This window comes from Copadichromis virginalis, linkage group LG5, assembly GCF_057382275.1.
Source record: "Copadichromis virginalis isolate Kocher_CV1m ecotype Utaka linkage group LG5, C_Virginalis_male_GT1.1, whole genome shotgun sequence".
Classification (NCBI taxonomy): Eukaryota; Metazoa; Chordata; class Actinopteri; order Cichliformes; family Cichlidae; genus Copadichromis; species Copadichromis virginalis.
The window spans coordinates 71,920-86,326 of NC_140622.1; positions in this window are offsets into that span (position 1 = coordinate 71,920).

Genomic DNA, 14,407 nt, shown 5'->3' on the forward strand with positions numbered 1-14,407 from the left:
TTGCGTTTAAAAAGGTTTAAATAAAAGTGGGAAGCGTAAGTTCCTCACTCCCTGGTTCAATTATCCAATTTAGCCTTCAATGGGAGAACAAAGTGCGTTTCACTCCCACTAAAAACTAAGGCTAAAAAAGGCTATTAAGATCTCAATCACCTTGTTCTGGGGGAGGTAAAAATCCTTGCTCATGCCGGTCTGAGAGGCATCCCTTACGTTTCGCGATACTCTCGCTTCTTCAGAGGGAACAGCGCAAGTGAGGCCAGGAGAGACAAAACAGTAGTTTAAATGATTCTCTGAGGGACGCCCACCTGTGTGGGCCCTCCTCAGGATAGGTCGCACCGGGTCACATGATCGTGTTCCTCCCATGGTGCATTCACAATCACTTTCTTAATCATGTACGTTCCATTATCCACAGGCTATAAAATACATTTCAAAACACATAAGAAAAGGACAGATGTAAATTCTAAAAAATAAAATAAAAGCTGTTTAAAACAATATATCCTCAATTAAAACCTTTATTAAGATCAAGTTAAAAGAAGGAGGAGGAGGGAAGGAATTCCACCCTCTTCTGAGGACCTGCCTGGCAGCCAGTGAAAAGCTTACATGATTATTCATGACATTTAAGCATAGCCCATCTTGAAATTAAGGTTAGGGCTCCCACCCTCACGGGTTATGTTTAGAGCAACTGATCCTGGGTCAGGGTTCATATCTCGGCCCTCTCATGGTTAAGGTCAGGGCCTTATGTCCAGGTCAGGTTATCAAAATCTGATTTCCACACATCAAGGGTTTACATTGTAGCTCATATCATTTCAATCATGTCATTATATAGGATAGCCTGTATCCATCAAAGTCCAAGGTCCACAAAGCACTTTCTCAATTTAAGTTCATTCCACACTTTATTTCAGATCAACGTCCGGAGGGGTCCAGCATAACAAACCACTGGCACAGGCTGGTTAGGTATTAGGAGATTGTGTCTTTGTTGTCTCCACTTGGAGCTAGGTTGCACGGTCCTAGCGGTTGACTGGACCCTCAATCTCCTTGTGATCTTATAGTGTTGTATAAGTGCTTGTCCTCTCCAATATATAATCCCTGTTAATTATGCTTATCCAGGGAAATGGCTAAAAGTGCTCAGGTCTTGATAAAAAATAGGCTAAATTAAAAACTAACATGTGAACAGACCCTCCCACACCTCCATAGGGGAAATCTCACCCATTTGTATAAAAAATTAATTTAATTTTTGGAATTAGTAAATATAATAATGCATGCAGCTGTTATGAAAACCAGCAAACACAATCAATTATTTTTCAAAACTTTTATTTACATATCCTGTTAGTACATTTTTTGGAGGCTAAGGAAGATCTGCTGACATATCAGTATATTTCTTGATCCCCTTGTTTGGGTTGGATCTACTATAAAACATAAATAATAACTAAAACATAAATAATAATACCTAAAGAACCTAAAAGCACAACCTATTCCCCCTCTCACAATGTTAAAATTTGCATAATTAAGCTAAAAATAACATTTACCCAGGGAATTATAATAAAAACCGAGGCCATTCCACTGACCGCCAGGCTGTCCAAAGTGGATTTAAAAGACCAGCTCAATGAAGCTAACAATTACTAAAAACCCACAGGATGAGATTCATATTAAAATTCTCCTCATCCTGGGTGGTCCTAAGGTCAGCTAATTTTTCATCCTTAAAAATATCCAGCCCGCTCCCAAGTGCCTCCATTTTAACTAATCTGTGCTTCCACATGATTATGTGATATGATTTTTTTCATTGGCAGCAGTGTTACTTTAAACTACGCCGCCTCAAATCAAGCCTCACTTTTTACTGATATATTAAAGTGAATGGGGATCTGTGCAGTCACATGAAGTATTTACTCCTATGTGGACCGCATTGGCCCAATTTGGGACATTTCTCATCATCTCCCCAATGTACTGCCTGTTTCGGCTGTAGCTATATATCCTGTCATGTGGAGTGGATGTCCCTGTCGAGCCAGGCCAGATAAAAAGAAAAAAGTTAAAAGAGACCAATAGGACCAATAAAAATCACTTCCATAAAGCGATCTATTCAAAACACAATCCACTTAATCCCACCCTCGTTATTTTCCTTCCCTCCCTCCTCCCCAAACCATAAAAATTAAAACAACACCTGACCATATTCAAACTATGTGTTATATGTTAGCAGCCCACTTGGTTTAAAATTCCTATTAGAACGTCAAAACATATGTCCCTGTCTCCCCCAGGCCTCACCTCCCCTCCCAGACCAGCCTTTGAGCCTTCTCCTAAAACCCTCATCATTCTGGATTCCAAGATTAAAAAATCTTACCGGGGAACTCACCTGCCTTTACATCTGCGGTTAGGCTTTCCACTGGATCTTGTTAGAATAGTCTTTATTTGCTGTTCCAGGGCCTGTGAGCAGGGTGGTGTACTTTTTAAGTGTCTCTGAACCAAGTCTCTTCTTACTGTTGCTCCTTCACACAGTCTCGTTTTTGTGGAGGTCGTAGTTGACTATGGTTCATACACACGCTGCAAACTCTTTTATGCCGTACAGGATATATTACAGGTAAAAAAACATTGGAGTTCCCCTCTTAAAATCCAGAAAATTAAAAGGGTTAAAAGAATAAAAATCTCTCCTCCTCTCCCCCAGAGGTTAATCTTAAAAACCGGGAGGGCTAATTCTGCTTCATCCCACTAAAAAACCTTTAAGAAATATGAGTAGGGAGGGCTAGATTTGCTTATTCCCAACTCTATATTAAAACTCTCAGTCGGGAGGGCTAACTTGCTTATTCCCGCTGATTTGCGTTTAAAAAGGTTTAAATAAAAGTGGGAAGCGTAAGTTCCTCACTCCCTGGTTCAATTATCCAATTTAGCCTTCAATGGGAGAACAAAGTGCGTTTCACTCCCACTAAAAACTAAGGCTAAAAAAGGCTATTAAGATCTCAATCACCTTGTTCTGGGGGAGGTAAAAATCCTTGCTCATGCCGGTCTGAGAGGCATCCCTTACGTTTCGCGATACTCTCGCTTCTTCAGAGGGAACAGCGCAAGTGAGGCCAGGAGAGACAAAACAGTAGTTTAAATGATTCTCTGAGGGACGCCCACCTGTGTGGGCCCTCCTCAGGATAGGTCGCACCGGGTCACATGATCGTGTTCCTCCCATGGTGCATTCACAATCACTTTCTTAATCATGTACGTTCCATTATCCACAGGCTATAAAATACATTTCAAAACACATAAGAAAAGGACAGATGTAAATTCTAAAAAATAAAATAAAAGCTGTTTAAAACAATATATCCTCAATTAAAACCTTTATTAAGATCAAGTTAAAAGAAGGAGGAGGAGGGAAGGAATTCCACCCTCTTCTGAGGACCTGCCTGGCAGCCAGTGAAAAGCTTACATGATTATTCATGACATTTAAGCATAGCCCATCTTGAAATTAAGGTTAGGGCTCCCACCCTCACGGGTTATGTTTAGAGCAACTGATCCTGGGTCAGGGTTCATATCTCGGCCCTCTCATGGTTAAGGTCAGGGCCTTATGTCCAGGTCAGGTTATCAAAATCTGATTTCCACACATCAAGGGTTTACATTGTAGCTCATATCATTTCAATCATGTCATTATATAGGATAGCCTGTATCCATCAAAGTCCAAGGTCCACAAAGCACTTTCTCAATTTAAGTTCATTCCACACTTTATTTCAGATCAACGTCCGGAGGGGTCCAGCATAACAAACCACTGGCACAGGCTGGTTAGGTATTAGGAGATTGTGTCTTTGTTGTCTCCACTTGGAGCTAGGTTGCACGGTCCTAGCGGTTGACTGGACCCTCAATCTCCTTGTGATCTTATAGTGTTGTATAAGTGCTTGTCCTCTCCAATATATAATCCCTGTTAATTATGCTTATCCAGGGAAATGGCTAAAAGTGCTCAGGTCTTGATAAAAAATAGGCTAAATTAAAAACTAACATGTGAACAGACCCTCCCACACCTCCATAGGGGAAATCTCACCCATTTGTATAAAAAATTAATTTAATTTTTGGAATTAGTAAATATAATAATGCATGCAGCTGTTATGAAAACCAGCAAACACAATCAATTATTTTTCAAAACTTTTATTTACATATCCTGTTAGTACATTTTTTGGAGGCTAAGGAAGATCTGCTGACATATCAGTATATTTCTTGATCCCCTTGTTTGGGTTGGATCTACTATAAAACATAAATAATAACTAAAACATAAATAATAATACCTAAAGAACCTAAAAGCACAACCTATTCCCCCTCTCACAATGTTAAAATTTGCATAATTAAGCTAAAAATAACATTTACCCAGGGAATTATAATAAAAACCGAGGCCATTCCACTGACCGCCAGGCTGTCCAAAGTGGATTTAAAAGACCAGCTCAATGAAGCTAACAATTACTAAAAACCCACAGGATGAGATTCATATTAAAATTCTCCTCATCCTGGGTGGTCCTAAGGTCAGCTAATTTTTCATCCTTAAAAATATCCAGCCCGCTCCCAAGTGCCTCCATTTTAACTAATCTGTGCTTCCACATGATTATGTGATATGATTTTTTTCATTGGCAGCAGTGTTACTTTAAACTACGCCGCCTCAAATCAAGCCTCACTTTTTACTGATATATTAAAGTGAATGGGGATCTGTGCAGTCACATGAAGTATTTACTCCTATGTGGACCGCATTGGCCCAATTTGGGACATTTCTCATCATCTCCCCAATGTACTGCCTGTTTCGGCTGTAGCTATATATCCTGTCATGTGGAGTGGATGTCCCTGTCGAGCCAGGCCAGATAAAAAGAAAAAAGTTAAAAGAGACCAATAGGACCAATAAAAATCACTTCCATAAAGCGATCTATTCAAAACACAATCCACTTAATCCCACCCTCGTTATTTTCCTTCCCTCCCTCCTCCCCAAACCATAAAAATTAAAACAACACCTGACCATATTCAAACTATGTGTTATATGTTAGCAGCCCACTTGGTTTAAAATTCCTATTAGAACGTCAAAACATATGTCCCTGTCTCCCCCAGGCCTCACCTCCCCTCCCAGACCAGCCTTTGAGCCTTCTCCTAAAACCCTCATCATTCTGGATTCCAAGATTAAAAAATCTTACCGGGGAACTCACCTGCCTTTACATCTGCGGTTAGGCTTTCCACTGGATCTTGTTAGAATAGTCTTTATTTGCTGTTCCAGGGCCTGTGAGCAGGGTGGTGTACTTTTTAAGTGTCTCTGAACCAAGTCTCTTCTTACTGTTGCTCCTTCACACAGTCTCGTTTTTGTGGAGGTCGTAGTTGACTATGGTTCATACACACGCTGCAAACTCTTTTATGCCGTACAGGATATATTACAGGTAAAAAAACATTGGAGTTCCCCTCTTAAAATCCAGAAAATTAAAAGGGTTAAAAGAATAAAAATCTCTCCTCCTCTCCCCCAGAGGTTAATCTTAAAAACCGGGAGGGCTAATTCTGCTTCATCCCACTAAAAAACCTTTAAGAAATATGAGTAGGGAGGGCTAGATTTGCTTATTCCCAACTCTATATTAAAACTCTCAGTCGGGAGGGCTAACTTGCTTATTCCCGCTGATTTGCGTTTAAAAAGGTTTAAATAAAAGTGGGAAGCGTAAGTTCCTCACTCCCTGGTTCAATTATCCAATTTAGCCTTCAATGGGAGAACAAAGTGCGTTTCACTCCCACTAAAAACTAAGGCTAAAAAAGGCTATTAAGATCTCAATCACCTTGTTCTGGGGGAGGTAAAAATCCTTGCTCATGCCGGTCTGAGAGGCATCCCTTACGTTTCGCGATACTCTCGCTTCTTCAGAGGGAACAGCGCAAGTGAGGCCAGGAGAGACAAAACAGTAGTTTAAATGATTCTCTGAGGGACGCCCACCTGTGTGGGCCCTCCTCAGGATAGGTCGCACCGGGTCACATGATCGTGTTCCTCCCATGGTGCATTCACAATCACTTTCTTAATCATGTACGTTCCATTATCCACAGGCTATAAAATACATTTCAAAACACATAAGAAAAGGACAGATGTAAATTCTAAAAAATAAAATAAAAGCTGTTTAAAACAATATATCCTCAATTAAAACCTTTATTAAGATCAAGTTAAAAGAAGGAGGAGGAGGGAAGGAATTCCACCCTCTTCTGAGGACCTGCCTGGCAGCCAGTGAAAAGCTTACATGATTATTCATGACATTTAAGCATAGCCCATCTTGAAATTAAGGTTAGGGCTCCCACCCTCACGGGTTATGTTTAGAGCAACTGATCCTGGGTCAGGGTTCATATCTCGGCCCTCTCATGGTTAAGGTCAGGGCCTTATGTCCAGGTCAGGTTATCAAAATCTGATTTCCACACATCAAGGGTTTACATTGTAGCTCATATCATTTCAATCATGTCATTATATAGGATAGCCTGTATCCATCAAAGTCCAAGGTCCACAAAGCACTTTCTCAATTTAAGTTCATTCCACACTTTATTTCAGATCAACGTCCGGAGGGGTCCAGCATAACAAACCACTGGCACAGGCTGGTTAGGTATTAGGAGATTGTGTCTTTGTTGTCTCCACTTGGAGCTAGGTTGCACGGTCCTAGCGGTTGACTGGACCCTCAATCTCCTTGTGATCTTATAGTGTTGTATAAGTGCTTGTCCTCTCCAATATATAATCCCTGTTAATTATGCTTATCCAGGGAAATGGCTAAAAGTGCTCAGGTCTTGATAAAAAATAGGCTAAATTAAAAACTAACATGTGAACAGACCCTCCCACACCTCCATAGGGGAAATCTCACCCATTTGTATAAAAAATTAATTTAATTTTTGGAATTAGTAAATATAATAATGCATGCAGCTGTTATGAAAACCAGCAAACACAATCAATTATTTTTCAAAACTTTTATTTACATATCCTGTTAGTACATTTTTTGGAGGCTAAGGAAGATCTGCTGACATATCAGTATATTTCTTGATCCCCTTGTTTGGGTTGGATCTACTATAAAACATAAATAATAACTAAAACATAAATAATAATACCTAAAGAACCTAAAAGCACAACCTATTCCCCCTCTCACAATGTTAAAATTTGCATAATTAAGCTAAAAATAACATTTACCCAGGGAATTATAATAAAAACCGAGGCCATTCCACTGACCGCCAGGCTGTCCAAAGTGGATTTAAAAGACCAGCTCAATGAAGCTAACAATTACTAAAAACCCACAGGATGAGATTCATATTAAAATTCTCCTCATCCTGGGTGGTCCTAAGGTCAGCTAATTTTTCATCCTTAAAAATATCCAGCCCGCTCCCAAGTGCCTCCATTTTAACTAATCTGTGCTTCCACATGATTATGTGATATGATTTTTTTCATTGGCAGCAGTGTTACTTTAAACTACGCCGCCTCAAATCAAGCCTCACTTTTTACTGATATATTAAAGTGAATGGGGATCTGTGCAGTCACATGAAGTATTTACTCCTATGTGGACCGCATTGGCCCAATTTGGGACATTTCTCATCATCTCCCCAATGTACTGCCTGTTTCGGCTGTAGCTATATATCCTGTCATGTGGAGTGGATGTCCCTGTCGAGCCAGGCCAGATAAAAAGAAAAAAGTTAAAAGAGACCAATAGGACCAATAAAAATCACTTCCATAAAGCGATCTATTCAAAACACAATCCACTTAATCCCACCCTCGTTATTTTCCTTCCCTCCCTCCTCCCCAAACCATAAAAATTAAAACAACACCTGACCATATTCAAACTATGTGTTATATGTTAGCAGCCCACTTGGTTTAAAATTCCTATTAGAACGTCAAAACATATGTCCCTGTCTCCCCCAGGCCTCACCTCCCCTCCCAGACCAGCCTTTGAGCCTTCTCCTAAAACCCTCATCATTCTGGATTCCAAGATTAAAAAATCTTACCGGGGAACTCACCTGCCTTTACATCTGCGGTTAGGCTTTCCACTGGATCTTGTTAGAATAGTCTTTATTTGCTGTTCCAGGGCCTGTGAGCAGGGTGGTGTACTTTTTAAGTGTCTCTGAACCAAGTCTCTTCTTACTGTTGCTCCTTCACACAGTCTCGTTTTTGTGGAGGTCGTAGTTGACTATGGTTCATACACACGCTGCAAACTCTTTTATGCCGTACAGGATATATTACAGGTAAAAAAACATTGGAGTTCCCCTCTTAAAATCCAGAAAATTAAAAGGGTTAAAAGAATAAAAATCTCTCCTCCTCTCCCCCAGAGGTTAATCTTAAAAACCGGGAGGGCTAATTCTGCTTCATCCCACTAAAAAACCTTTAAGAAATATGAGTAGGGAGGGCTAGATTTGCTTATTCCCAACTCTATATTAAAACTCTCAGTCGGGAGGGCTAACTTGCTTATTCCCGCTGATTTGCGTTTAAAAAGGTTTAAATAAAAGTGGGAAGCGTAAGTTCCTCACTCCCTGGTTCAATTATCCAATTTAGCCTTCAATGGGAGAACAAAGTGCGTTTCACTCCCACTAAAAACTAAGGCTAAAAAAGGCTATTAAGATCTCAATCACCTTGTTCTGGGGGAGGTAAAAATCCTTGCTCATGCCGGTCTGAGAGGCATCCCTTACGTTTCGCGATACTCTCGCTTCTTCAGAGGGAACAGCGCAAGTGAGGCCAGGAGAGACAAAACAGTAGTTTAAATGATTCTCTGAGGGACGCCCACCTGTGTGGGCCCTCCTCAGGATAGGTCGCACCGGGTCACATGATCGTGTTCCTCCCATGGTGCATTCACAATCACTTTCTTAATCATGTACGTTCCATTATCCACAGGCTATAAAATACATTTCAAAACACATAAGAAAAGGACAGATGTAAATTCTAAAAAATAAAATAAAAGCTGTTTAAAACAATATATCCTCAATTAAAACCTTTATTAAGATCAAGTTAAAAGAAGGAGGAGGAGGGAAGGAATTCCACCCTCTTCTGAGGACCTGCCTGGCAGCCAGTGAAAAGCTTACATGATTATTCATGACATTTAAGCATAGCCCATCTTGAAATTAAGGTTAGGGCTCCCACCCTCACGGGTTATGTTTAGAGCAACTGATCCTGGGTCAGGGTTCATATCTCGGCCCTCTCATGGTTAAGGTCAGGGCCTTATGTCCAGGTCAGGTTATCAAAATCTGATTTCCACACATCAAGGGTTTACATTGTAGCTCATATCATTTCAATCATGTCATTATATAGGATAGCCTGTATCCATCAAAGTCCAAGGTCCACAAAGCACTTTCTCAATTTAAGTTCATTCCACACTTTATTTCAGATCAACGTCCGGAGGGGTCCAGCATAACAAACCACTGGCACAGGCTGGTTAGGTATTAGGAGATTGTGTCTTTGTTGTCTCCACTTGGAGCTAGGTTGCACGGTCCTAGCGGTTGACTGGACCCTCAATCTCCTTGTGATCTTATAGTGTTGTATAAGTGCTTGTCCTCTCCAATATATAATCCCTGTTAATTATGCTTATCCAGGGAAATGGCTAAAAGTGCTCAGGTCTTGATAAAAAATAGGCTAAATTAAAAACTAACATGTGAACAGACCCTCCCACACCTCCATAGGGGAAATCTCACCCATTTGTATAAAAAATTAATTTAATTTTTGGAATTAGTAAATATAATAATGCATGCAGCTGTTATGAAAACCAGCAAACACAATCAATTATTTTTCAAAACTTTTATTTACATATCCTGTTAGTACATTTTTTGGAGGCTAAGGAAGATCTGCTGACATATCAGTATATTTCTTGATCCCCTTGTTTGGGTTGGATCTACTATAAAACATAAATAATAACTAAAACATAAATAATAATACCTAAAGAACCTAAAAGCACAACCTATTCCCCCTCTCACAATGTTAAAATTTGCATAATTAAGCTAAAAATAACATTTACCCAGGGAATTATAATAAAAACCGAGGCCATTCCACTGACCGCCAGGCTGTCCAAAGTGGATTTAAAAGACCAGCTCAATGAAGGGTTAGGGTTAGGGGGTTAGGGGGGTTAGGGTTAGGGGTTAGGGTTAGGGTTAGGGTTAGGGGGTTAGGGTTAGGGGGTTAGGGTTAGGGTTAGGGTTAGGGTTAGGGGGTTAGGGTTAGGGTTAGGGGTTAGGGTTAGGGGTTAGGGTTAGGGGGTTAGGGTTAGGGTTAGGGTTAGGGTTAGGGTTAGGGTTAGGGTTAGGGTTAGGGTTAGGGTTAGGGTTAGGGGGAAAAAGCCAGGAGAGGATGGGACAAAAGTGGAATAACTGAAAAAGTAAGAGGTGTAGAGGGCTGATGTTGGTGTCTAGGTGGGGGTTTTGGTGGGTGCCGGACGCTGTGGCGAAGAGGCCACGCCGATGGCTTCTTCGGTTCTGGAGATATGGCGAATCGGACCAAAAAGGATGGGACAAAACGGTCCCAGTCGGAGAAAGGAAGGTGCAGAGGGCCTGGGTCCACCACCACTGTACTCAGCAGGCCCTGCCGGGTCGTTCGACACGCAGCATGGCAGGGATCGGTGACATAACATGTAGCAGTTTCCCTTCACAGAAGCGTCTGCAGCAGGTGGGTGGAGGAGGAGGCAGCAGAACCAGGCCTTTGGAGCACTGTGTCATCTCCTGGTCCTGATGCTTTGAATCTCCCTCTCTGTCTGTCTGTCTGTCTGTCTGTCTGTCACACACACACACACACACACAGAAGCTGGTCAAGTGCTGTGCAACTGGGATTGCACCTGTCGTCCACAGGAGGGCGCCTAGCTGGGAAGTCCAGTACATTCCATATTAAAGTTGTTGCAAGTGCATTTTTTGTGTAAAAGACAGACACACACACACACACACACACACACACACAGTAAGGTCTGAAGTGCAAAATTTGAATTACATTCCTTTGTATCTCTCCCTCTCTCTCTCTCTCTCTCTCTCTCTCTCTCTCTCTGTCTCTCTCTCTCTCTCTCTGTCAACACACACACACACACACACACTCACACACACCAAAGCACACAGACAGAAGCTGGTCACAACTGCTGTGCAACTGGGATTGAACCAGGGGGGCTCCCTCTGCTGGCTCAATGCGGTACAAAGTGTCAGAAGCTGTTAGATATCTGCTTTTGACAATCAATTGCACCTGTCATCCACAGGAGGGCGCCTAGCTGGGAAGTCCAGTACATTCCATATTAAAGTTGTTGCAAGTGCATTTTTTGTGTAAAAGACAGACACACACACACACACACACACACACACACACACACACACACTGTAAGGTCTGAAGTGCAAAATTTGAATTACATTCCTTTGTATCTCTCCCTCTCTCTCTCTCTCTCTCTCTCTCTGTCTCTCTCTCTCTCTCTCTCTCTCTGTCAACACACACACACACACACACACACACACACACACACACACACACACACTCAATGGAGTATAAAATAAAGACCGGGGCAGTTCTCTCACTGGAGTCTCTTAGAGTGGAGGCTGCCCTTGCTAGCAAGAAGTTCTGTGTGTTTCTCTTCTCTGAGTCTTTACTGAAGAAGTGTTTTATAACATTTTCCTTAACAACTGACATGTGTTTTTTGTGTAAAAGAGAGAGAGACACACACACACACACACACACACACACACACACACACACACACACACACACACTCACACTCACACTCACACTCACAGGCTCAGAGATGAGGGAAAAACAACAGAAATCAGGATAGATTTTAATGTCAGGAGATGCCCTGTGATGCTGGGGCCATTGTGTAAGATTGGAATGTGTACCAGTGGCTGGTGGGTGGTCCTTGAAGGTCCCGGGAGGAGGCGGCGAGGAGGCAGCGGGTGGCTGGGCTTGAGCTGTGGATCAGGGACGTCATTAATTCTGCCTGGTGCTGCGTGTGCCCTGTGCAGCTTGGATGTCTGCCGCTGACGCTCTGTGGTTCCTGTTCTGCTGATCTCCTGGTCCACACACGGCTTCAGGGTGTACTGTACAAGGGGAGAAGAAATGCATCATTGGTTACCAAAATAAAACAGTGTCTTTCTGCCTGTGTCATTCTGTTTGGTTTCTTTGAGCGTTTGTTTCTTAAATACACAGCAAGTGTCACTCTCTCTCTCTCTCTGTCACACACACACACACACACACACACACACACACACACACACACACACACACACACACAGACACTGTGAGGTCTGCAGTTCAAAATTTGAATCTCAGAGCTTGGTGTTTTTGTCTCCCTCCAGTGGACAAATGCAGGTATGATGAGGGTTGGTTAGGTTAGGGGGTAATAGCCAGAGCTTGACGGAATAAAATGGAATAACTGGGAAAGTAAGTGTCGTAGAGGGATGAAAGTGGTGTCTACGGGGGGGTTTCGGGGTGCTCCGGACACCCTGGTGAAGACCCCATGTCGATAGCACCAACGGTTCTGGACTTGGTGTAAATGGGTCCAAATTTGACGGAATAAAAAGGTCAAAGTGGCAGATAGGAGTGTCCGATCGGGCCGATTCCACCACCACTGTACTCAGCAGGCCCTGCCGGGTCGTTAGACACGCAGCATGGCAGGGATCGGTGACATAACATGTAGCAGTTTCCCTTCACAGAAGCGTCTGCAGCAGGTGGGTGGAGGAGGAGGCAGCAGAACCAGGCCTTTGGAGCACTGTGTCATCTCCTGGTCCTGATGCTTTGAATCTCCCTCTCTGTCTGTCTGTCTGTCTGTCTGTCACACACACACACACACACACAGAAGCTGGTCAAGTGCTGTGCAACTGGGATTGCACCTGTCGTCCACAGGAGGGCGCCTAGCTGGGAAGTCCAGTACATTCCATATTAAAGTTGTTGCAAGTGCATTTTTTGTGTAAAAGACAGACACACACACACACACACACACACACACACACACACAGTAAGGTCTGAAGTGCAAAATTTGAATTACATTCCTTTGTATCTCTCCCTCTCTCTCTCTCTCTCTCTCTCTCTCTCTCTCTCTGTCTCTCTCTCTCTCTCTCTGTCAACACACACACACACACACACACTCACACACACCAAAGCACACAGACAGAAGCTGGTCACAACTGCTGTGCAACTGGGATTGAACCAGGGGGGCTCCCTCTGCTGGCTCAATGCGGTACAAAGTGTCAGAAGCTGTTAGATATCTGCTTTTGACAATCAATTGCACCTGTCATCCACAGGAGGGCGCCTAGCTGGGAAGTCCAGTACATTCCATATTAAAGTTGTTGCAAGTGCATTTTTTGTGTAAAAGACAGACACACACACACACACACACACACACACTGTAAGGTCTGAAGTGCAAAATTTGAATTACATTCCTTTGTATCTCTCCCTCTCTCTCTCTCTCTCTCTCTCTCTCTGTCTCTCTCTCTCTCTCTCTCTCTCTCTCTGTCAACACACACACACACACACACACACACACACACACACTGTAAGGTCTGAAGTGCAAAATTTGAATTACATTCCTTTGTATCTCTCCCTCTCTCTCTCTCTCTCTGTCTCTCTCTCTCTCTCTCTGTCAACACACACACACACACACACACGCACACACACACGCTCAATGGAGTATAAAATAAAGACCGGGGCAGTTCTCTCACTGGAGTCTCTTAGAGTGGAGGCTGCCCTTGCTAGCAAGAAGTTCTGTGTGTTTCTCTTCTCTGAGTCTTTACTGAAGAAGTGTTTTATAACATTTTCCTTAACAACTGACATGTGTTTTTTGTGTAAAAGAGAGAGAGACACACACACACACACACACACACACACACACACACACACACACACACACTCAGCGGCTCAGAGATGAGGGAAAAACAACAGAAATCAGGATAGATTTTAATGTCAGGAGATGCCCTGTGATGCTGGGGCCATTGTGTAAGATTGGAATGTGTACCAGTGGCTGGTGGGTGGTCCTTGAAGGTCCCAGGAGGAGGCGGCGAGGAGGCAGCGGGTGGCTGGGCTTCGGCCTTGGCCCAGGAACGTCATTTATTCTGCGTGGTGCCGCGTGTGCCCTGTGCAGCTTCGATGTGTGCGGCTGACGCTCTGTGGTTCCTGTTCCTGTCATAAAAGGCCCTGTACAAGGGGATAAGAAATGCATCATTGGTTACCAAAATAAAACAGTGTCTTTCTGCCTGTGTCATTCTGTTTGGTTTCTTTGAGCGTTTGTTTCTTAAATACACAGCAAGTGTCACTCTCTCTCTCTCTCTCTCTGTCACACACACACACACACACACACACCAAAGCACACACACCAAAGCGCGCACACACACACACACACACACCAAAGCGCGCACACACACACACACACACACACACACACACAGACACAGACACTGTGAGGTTTGCAGTGCAAAATTTGAATTTTAGTGCATGGTGATTTGTCTCCCTCCAGTGGCCCACGGCAGGTATGATGAGGCTTAAATG